Below are 10,217 nucleotides of genomic sequence, written 5' to 3' on the forward strand. Positions count from 1 at the left end.
ATCCATTTGGAATAAATTCCAGGTGTTTTTCCTTTAATTACTACGTAATATGAAAAACTTTGTTTTGGAAGATTACTAAAATAAAATGCTAAGATATTAAGATTTCTAACTTTATCAGCGCTATTTCTGCTATTCCAGAGGTTATTTAAGATATCCTGCTGGATGTCTTCTAAATTACCTTCCTCTTGGCTATGGAAATGTAGACTTGTACCTTTAGGGTACTTTGTAAGTTCCCACTGGCCAATTTTGACTTTCTGGAAGTTATATGCCATTTGCTAAGAGATCAGAAGAATTGTTAAAAAGTCGTGATAAAAAATCTGCTAAATTATTATCTTTACCTTTAATGTGTTCGAAAACTACTTTATATCCATTACCAATAATACTATCTACAAAATTTAACCACCTTCTAGTAGAACTTCTTTTTTCATTATGTTTATCAAAAAACTTTTTTATTGCTTCACAGTCTGTTCTAATAGTTATTTCAGATTTGTTTATTATAAAAAGTCTAAAATTATCCAAACTATATTTTACTGCTAATAATTCATTATCTATACTACTTCTATTGCCTTTTTCCTTATATTTACCACTAGCATATCTACAGATTTTTTCATTATTTTTATCACTATATTTATTTGGTTTTGCAAAAAGAACTGCTCCCCATCCGGTACTGCTGCCATCACATTCTATTATCAAGTAATCTGTGTCTAATGGTAATTTTAGATCATGTAAATTGCCTATTGTTTGTTTAATTTCTTGTATTAGTTTGACGTCTTCTCTATTAAAGAATTTTTGTCCTTTTAAAGAAGTTTTATTATACAATGGTGCTACTAGGTTATTTAGATTTTTAATAAAAGGTCTTGCATAATTTAATAATCCTAAGAATTGTTGAAGTTTCTTTGTTTCTTCTATCTTATCTGGAAATTCTAAAACCTTTTTACAAATATGTGGTTGTAATCTTATTTTTCCTTGTCCTATTTCTGTTCCTAAAAATTCTATATTTTTTCTAAAAAATTGTGCTTTTTTATTACTGATGATTATTCCGTGTTTAATAAATTCTGAGAAAACTAATTTTAGATGGCTTACATGTTCTTCTTTGGTTTTCGAAAATACTAATATATCATCTATATATACTATGACAAAATCTTTATATTTATTAAAAATATTATCCATTTTTCTTTAAAATATGGCTGGTGCATTTTTTAACCCAAAAGGCATTACTAACCACTCATAGTGTCCTAAAGGACATGTAAAAGCTGTCCATTCTGTACTTTCTTCATGCATTTTTACCTGCCAAAATCCTGACTTACAATCAAATTTACTAAAAATATACCTATATTGAATTCTATTTATTAACTCATTTTTATCTGGTATATCATAGCTATCTTCTTTAGTATTGTCATTTAATCTTTTATAATTTATTACCATTCTGCTTTTTCCTCTAACCATTTCACTATGTTTTTTAACTATGAATGCTGCACTTCTGTGTGGACTAGTACTTCTTCTAATTATTTTTAACTTATATAGATCAGCTATATGCATTTCGAATTCTTTTATATCATCATTACTAGCTTCTATTTTTGCTGTGCTAATTTTTAAATTTGGATTTAAAATATCTAACTTACATTCTGTTTTGTCCTTATCCCAATGAATAGTTGGATTTTCTCCAAAGATTTCTAATTTTTCTAATTCACTTATTAGTTGGTCTATATCTCTATGTCCTGTTTCTAGCAGATCATATAATTTTTCATTATTTAAAATAGTTTCTATTATATCATAATTTTCTATCTCTAAATATTCTTCAAATTCTTTGTCTTCTGAACAGTTTTGAATTTTTTGTGACGAATATAAAGGCCTTTCTCCAGTCATCTCCATATTGTCAAAAGAATTAGCTTTCTGATTCTTCCCCCTATATTCCTGGGTTGAATCATTCTTACAGCTACCTTTTATATCACATTTACAATTATCTTTTTCTTCTAGTCCTAAGAGTCTTGTAAATTTATTATCTTTATTTATTTTAGATTTATTGCTTGTTAAAAAAGTATTATATGGTAAAAAATGTTCTCTAAGGAATGTTAATCCTGTTCTAGTAAGAATCATGCCATGATATGCCTGTAATATAAATGATTTTTATATTTTATTTTGAGTATTTTATAATTTATAATTTTTATATTTTTACATTTTTAAACATTTATGCATTTATAATACATTTATAAATATTTAGAAATAAATATATTTATATATTTATATAAAAATATATAAATGTAATATATTATATATAATACGTAATATACATATATTTATAAATGTATAAATATATAATTAATATAAATGTATAAATTATAAATGAATATTATATAAATGTATAAATTATAATTTATAAATTTATATGGTGATTATGTATAAATGTATTAACATAAATGTATAAATGTATTAATATTATGTATAAATGTATAATTAATATTGTTTATAATTTATAATTTTTATTGTTCAAATATTTATATGCATTTATAATACATTTATGAATAAATATATTTATATATTTATATAAAAATATATAAATGTATTATATTATATATAATACATAATATACATATATTTATAAATGTATAAATGTATAATTAATATAAATGTATATATTATAAATGAATCTTATATAAATGTATAAATTATAATTTATAAATATATGTGATGATTATGTATAACTGTATTAATATAATTAATCTAAATGTATAAATGTATTAATATTATGTATAAATGTATAATTAATATTGTTTATAATTTATAATTTTTATTGTTTAAATATTTATATATATTTATGCATTTATAATACATTTATAAATAAATATATTTATATAGTTATATAAAAATATATAAATGTATTATATTATATATAATACATAATATAAATATATTTACAAATGTAATAATTGTATATTATTATAAATGAATATTATATAAATATATAAATTAATATATTATAAATATATAAATATATAATATTATGTATAAATGTATTAATATAATTAATATAAATGTATTAGTATTATGTATAAATGTATAATTAATATTGTGTGTTAATATTATGTATAATTGTATATAAATATACATAAATATATATGCATAAATGTGTAATATATATAATATGTCTTATATATATTAAATATATAATATTTATATAAATGTATAATTACATATTAATATTAATATTAATTTATATGGTATATATTATTTATATAAATATATAAAAATATATTTTAAATAAAATAAAATATTTATAGTATGTTTAAATAAATATATAAATATATAATATATATAATAAATTTTTGAGGGTGAGGGACTCAAAAATTCAAAAAAATTTTTTGAGATTACCGGCGGCGCCGAGATAGGTGGTGGAGGCGGTGTCTGGTGTGGTGGGTGGGGTGAGGGAGGAAGAAAAGTTTTTGAGAAATTTTTTGTGTATAGATTTTTGAAGTGTGTAGGTAAAAAACTTTGAAAAGTTTTTTGGGGTTCCTGTAGCAAAAGTTGTTAAAAAACTAGTAGGTAAAAAACTTGGTAAAAAACTAGGGTGCCAAACAGGCCCAAAGTTTTGCCGAATTTTTTTGAAGAGTGAATTGTAGATTAGGACGGTGGTTTCAAATCCATGATTACTATGTTGTTTTACTTTGTTACCCTTTCAAGATTTGTCCATAAGGAAAAATTGTAGTTTTGGTCCCAATCTATAACCCATGCGCGAATCTAGTCCCCAATCTATTTGTCAAAGCAAATACGGTCTCCAATCTATTCAATTTTGCGCGAAAGTGAGCAATTGACAGATTTCATCCAATTATTCAGGGAATAACGATGCGTGCAGTCACGTGCCTCCGTATAAAAGCCTTTTATCCTTTTTTAAACTCAGAAAAGGGTAAAAAAAGGTCAACTATCGTTATTTTTGTTTCTCTATTCGTTAGTTAAAAAGGAAAACATAGATTAACACTGGTAATAAACAAAATAAGAGTGATTTTGGAGTTAAGATTGGTTCATAAAGCCAAGGAAAGAGAATGAAACTACATTGTAGCCAAACTCTTCATGACTCAACCTAGCTTTCTACTGTATCTCAGAATAAAGCTCACAAGCCATGAAATAGAGATATAATTGATTCATGGAGAAAATCCAAAAGAAGATCCGGTTCCTTATTTAGGTTTGCAAAGAGATTTGTATGTTTCTCAATTAGGGCAAAAACCTTAAACCTTCTTCATCGAGTCTCTTTGTAATTAGTGATGGCACAAGAAAAATTTTGCAAGTGTGGTGAGCCAGCAAAGATATTTACCTCTTGGACAGACAACCACACTGGGAGAAGGTACTACTCTTGCAGCATTAGGAAGGTATGGGATTTTATCTATTTTACTGGTTATGAATGAAATTCTCCCTATTTTACTTTTTTTTCTTTGTTTCGTGGATTGAAAGGGTAGCAGAGATTGCAATGGTTGCAATTACTTTGAATGGCATGACCCAATCATGTGCCAAAGATCTACCGCACTAATCCCTGGTCTGCTAAGAAGCATGAACAATAAGGATATGATGATTGAAAGACTAAGAGCAAGGGAACAAAAGTTGGTGGTGGCAACTGTGGTGTTGTTGATATTACTATTGATTAGTGACACGAACCTACCTAGAAGGTTTGAAGTCGTATCCCACCAAAATATGGACCTAGACGAAGAATCAAGTTGGATTGCAGAAACTCTTGACCTTTCTAAGCCACGAAGCTATGAACTAAAAAAATTTTTAACCCACAACTTAATAACTTAGCGAATCAAAGTTGTTGGTAGAAAAATGCCACAACCAAGGGTGATTACTTAATTGATAAGTTCGAATTGAATACTCTCAAAGAACTCTCAAATATTCAAGAAAAGACTCTCTTGGACAAGAGCAAAGTGATAACTCATGTTAATTTCTGGAAAAATTCTGATTAGCATTAAACGTTAGAGAGATAGACTATTTATAGCCTTACCTAAGTAAAAACCTAACACGATTTGAACTCACTTATTTTACCTAAAACTAATGACTAGAATTCGGTTAAAACAAGGACAATGCTAGCCAAATTATTAAGCTGAAAATTAATGACTAAAATAGCAAGGTAAATGACAAATAAATCCTTGCTTAACAACCCTAAACAATCGACTTCAATAGTTAAGAAAATTACTAACAAAATTGCTTTTTATTTGAGACAACAAGTTGGAGCAAAGTAACACATGGAAACTCTTCAAATTGAAAGCCTTCAATGGTCCGCATATCTTCACCAATGCAATCTTGAATAGTACAAACAAGTGCATGTAATGACTCTCTAAGTTTTCTTGCACGAGACCTCGTGACCGGACCACTTGAAATTTGAACAACTTGCTCACTTGAAACACGATCAGCCTTGAACCCTTTGAAACTTTCATCACTCCCCTCCTCTTGAAGGCAATTTGTCCCCAAATCAAACTCATCCTCTGCATAAAGAGGGCTCTAGTCAGCAACATTAAAGGTAGCATGAACACCATACTCACCTGGAAGATCAAGTTTGTAGTCATTTTTGTAAATGTGCTCCACAACCTGGAATGGTCCATCGCTTCTTGGAAGAAGTTTATTGCATCTTTGAATTGGAAAACATTTCTTCCTCATATGGATCCAAACCCAATCTCTTGATTCGAAGATCACTTGGTGCCTACCTTTATTCACACTTTGAACATATTGAAGAGTTCTTTTCTCAATGTTAGCAGGAACCTTTGCATGCTAATCATGCACAAATTTTGCCTTCTTTTTACCATCTAAATTAACTCTTTCATGAACAAGTAAAGGAGATAAATCTAATGGTGTGAGAGAGTTAAAATCATAAACAATTTCAAAAGGAGAATATTGTGTAACACTGTGTACAGTGCGATTAAAAGCAAATTCAACATGTGATGAGCAATCTTCCCATGTTTTAATGTTCTTTTTGATGATTGCACGCAACAAAGTAGATAGAGTTCTATTAACTACCTTAATTTAACTATCAGTTTGTGGGTGACTAGAAATAGAAAATAACAATTTAGTACCTAGTTTACACCACAAGATTTTCCAAAAATAGCTAAAAAACTTAATATCCCTATCAGAAACTATTGTACGAGGTAGGCCTGCTGACGACCCGAGCTGCTCGTAAGCGGGTCAAAGCTCGGCTCGAGCTCGTGTTGACGGAGCTCAAGCCGCTCGACGAGCCGTTCGATAAACTCGAGTAAATGTGAAATTACAAAAATACCCTTATATCAATTAAAATTTACAACGTCTTCTGTTTGACTAGTTCTCACTTTCTCTATCACTTTACCTAATTCCTAAATCCTCATTTCCTCTGCCGACTCCCAACTCCCAAACTCCAAATTCCCACTTCCGCCAGCTCCACCTCCACTACTTCTGCCAGCTCCACTTCCGCAACCTCCTGAATTTCCACCAGCTGAAGCTACATGGGTCAAAACCACTGAGGTCACCTCCACCACTCCCTGCCGTATCCAACATCCTCAGATCAGTCCACTGCCGACACTTGACTGCTCCTAAGCCTCAGTTGAGGGAGCTTGAGAAGCCTGAGTCATTGGCCCGACTTCATTTCACCCAAGTTCCAACAGTCAAAACCCAACTTTTGCAGGTAAGTACTCAACTTCTCTTTCTTTTCCTTTTCCGTTTTCTTTCTTCCCCAGCTCGGCAGCTCCCTCTTTTCAAAGCTTTATCATTCAAAGCTTTAGATCTATGGATAAAAACTTACTCTAAATCATAAAGGTGTTGCAAGCCATCCCACCAATTGTCCTGCATCGTCTTACCTCTTCCTTCTTGTATCTCCTCATACTGTCATACACTTGCAGTAGGTGATATGGGTTTACCAGAAAAAAAAAAGAGAATGGTGAAGCCCTATTGCCCTATGCTCAGGGAATCCTCGTTTACAAAATGAGCAACCAGCTTCGTGATTTTTGGGCTAGATCATTTGCTGTTCTCCTTTTCTAATATTAAACCATGTGGCTTTAATAAAATGCCGACCCGTGATAATTGTTCCATACATCAGATTATTAAAAATAAGAATCCAAGGACCATTCATACAAAGGGCATTCTCATTGCATATGTTAAAGAACAAGCATTGTTTGTCTTGGTTGATATGGGCAATTTTTGGTTGTTATTTGGTCCCTTTTTATGACTAATTTTTAGCTATGTTTAAAGCTCTTTTTTGCTTATTTTTTGTGTTTAATTTCTCAATCAGTAGACTGATTTTTTTACATTTTTTTTGGCTACTGTTTTTCTTTCTTTCTTTTTTTTTGGGCAGCTCATTTGCTGGTTTCTTTTGCTTCTTAATTTAATTAGGGTTGAAGAGCATAATTACAGCCCGGCTTGATGGTGAAGTGCTGAAGACACTATTTATATTTGAAATTTGTTGGAGACTAAACATTTCAAGTGTTGAACATTTAGATTTTTATATATTATATGTTTATGATTGTATTAATGGATAATTTGTAGGCCTCAGGATCAAGAATATGTGAAAATTACTGTTATTATGCTCAAATTTTACCCAAAATATGCGGATAAAGATGCTATTTTCTTGCCTAAGTTTCCAGAAAGTCAAGCTGATTTCGAGCTTGAGCTCGAGCTCCAAACGAGCTTGAAATTTGAGCTGACTTCGAGCTCATCACGAGCCAAAAAATCGAGCAAAATTCGAGCTAATGTAGCGAGCTGCTCGCAGGCCAAAATCGAGCTAAGCTCGCGAGCTATAATCGAGTCAATCTCGAGTACTTCTTTTTCTATGTCGAGTCGAGCTTGAGTTTCATCTTTCGAGCTCGACGAACTCGAGCTTGCGTATAAACAAGTCTGACTCGACTCGATAAGTTCAAAACTCGATTCAACTTGGTTTGTTTGCACCCCTAGTACGAGGTACTCCATGTAATCGAACAATCAAATAAAAGAACAAATCAACTACATGTGTAACATCATCAGTTTTGTGATATGAAATAAAATGCACCATCTTAGAAAAATAGTCAACAACTACATATATGGAATCATGACCTTTCCTATTTCTAGACAAACCAAGCACAAAATCCATTGACTAATCAATCTAAGATTCAATTGGAATGGGTAATGAAGTATATAAACCATAAGGGTTTACCTTAGATTTTGCATAATGACATGTCACGCATCTTTCAATGTGACACTCAACATCTTGTCTCATCTTTGGCCAATAGAAGTGCTCTTGAAGAACCATCAATGATGAAAGGTGTAAAGGGTTCAAGACTAGTCGCGATTCAATGGATCAAGTTGTTCAAGTCCCAAGTGGTCTAATTACAAGAGTTCGTGCAAGAAAATTTAGAGAATCATTACAAGCGCTTGTTTGCACAATTCAAGATCGAGTTGGTGATAACACAAGGACCATTGTAGGTGTTCAGCTTGAAGAGCTTTCCTGTGTTACTTTGTTGGTTGTACATGAAGAGTTAGAAGCAAGCTCGCTTGACTAAATTATTTACTAGTTAGTTGTGTCGTTAATTAGTTTTGTTAAGCGAGAGCCTAACTGTCGTTTTTCCTTGCTAATTTAGTTGTTATTTTAGTACCATTAATTCGGCCAGAAATTGTCTTGGTAATTAGCCGAATTAATCTTAATTAGTTAGGGATTAATTAGACCAAGTTAGATTAGGGTTTGGAGTCATGTCAGGCTATAAATAGCCTAGCTATTTCAAACGTTTGGGGATAATCAGAATTTTTCAACAAAATATTGTGTGTTTTATCACATTCTCTTGCCAAGAGAGCCTTTCTTGAAAACTTGAAAGTTTCTTGAGCGTATTCATCGAACTTATCAATCAAGTATCCATCTTGGTTGTGGCGTTTTTCTACAAACAACTTTGGTTCGCTAAGTTATTAAGTTGTGGGTTAAGAAATATTCTTAGTTCATAGTTTCGTGATTTAGAGGGGTCAAGAGTTCTGCAAATCAACTCGATTCTTCGTCTAGGTCCAAGGTTTAGTAGAATACGAGTTCATACCTTCGGGCGGGTTCGTATCAGCTTAGTTATCAAAGCTAGTTGACGAATTCAAATATATCTTGTTCGTGTCAAAGTAAGCTTTTTCTTGTTGCAAATCTGGTCGTTTTGCTTTCCATAGAGTCATTAGGGTTTTAATTATTCCATTGTTGTCCGCATCTTTAATTTGTTGTCGTAACTTGCTCTTGCTATCCGTATTCCATTTAGTGGTCGTTAGGGTTTCTTGCTTTCTTGTAGTTGTTTTTGTGTCGTTTAATTGCTGCCCATACTTCAATCTTTGTTTGCATCATGTTTGTGGTCCTATTGGTGTCTTGTGATCTTGTTCTTGAGTCTTGAAATCGAACAGAGTTAAAAAAAAATACAATCTAGTTGTGTTTTTTTCTTGGAAATCCGAAGCTTGAATTGTGTGTTCTTGAAGTTCAAATTGTGGCTGATCATTCTTGTTCTTGGAAGTCTTGAATTTCTGGAATTTCTTGAATATATTCTTGACAAATCTTGAATGTTTGGGACTGTTATCTTGGGTTCTCGAATTCTTGAATCAAAGTTGATCAAATCTTGAACTTTGGACAAACCCTAGTTCTTGTTTCTTGAACAAAGTGGGGTGCGGCTGTTTCTTGTGCAAAACAAAACCCTAACCGTTTCTTGTAGGTTGGTCCAAATTGAAAAAAAGAAAGAAACAAATCTGTTTGCGTGGAAAAAAAAAAAGAAACGCAAGAAAAGAAAGAAACATATTCAGATCACCTTGGAATTGAAACAAGAAAGCAATTCTGGTTTGGGAATACAAGTTGACTTGAGATTGAAAACAAACCCTAGTCACACTCAACTATCAATACAGATTTGCTAGCTCTTGCACATGTGAAATATACAAGATAATCAACTGCTGACTTTTCAAAAAACAAACCCAAGAAACCTTGATTAAACTTCCAAAATTCAGCCAAGGTGCAAATCGGGAAGCACAAATTCTTGGGTTTTTGAAAATTTCATCCATTGTTTCTTGTTTTAGCCGAGTTTTGCAATCTGACCAGCAATATAAAGTCATATTTTTGGGTGTTTTTTCTGGCTTGTAAATCATGTCTAAGGGTCCAAAAAGAATCCAAATCAGTCTTGGTTCTTTGTTATTCCATTAGTTTCCTAAATTAAGTCCAAGTTAAAGACAAAGTTTTCAAATTCTTGAGTCATTTTTGTGCAGATATATCTGGTGTTTTCCAGCTTCTTTTAATA

The sequence above is a fragment of the Coffea arabica genome, chromosome 1c (assembly GCF_036785885.1).
Source record: "Coffea arabica cultivar ET-39 chromosome 1c, Coffea Arabica ET-39 HiFi, whole genome shotgun sequence".
Classification (NCBI taxonomy): Eukaryota; Viridiplantae; Streptophyta; class Magnoliopsida; order Gentianales; family Rubiaceae; genus Coffea; species Coffea arabica.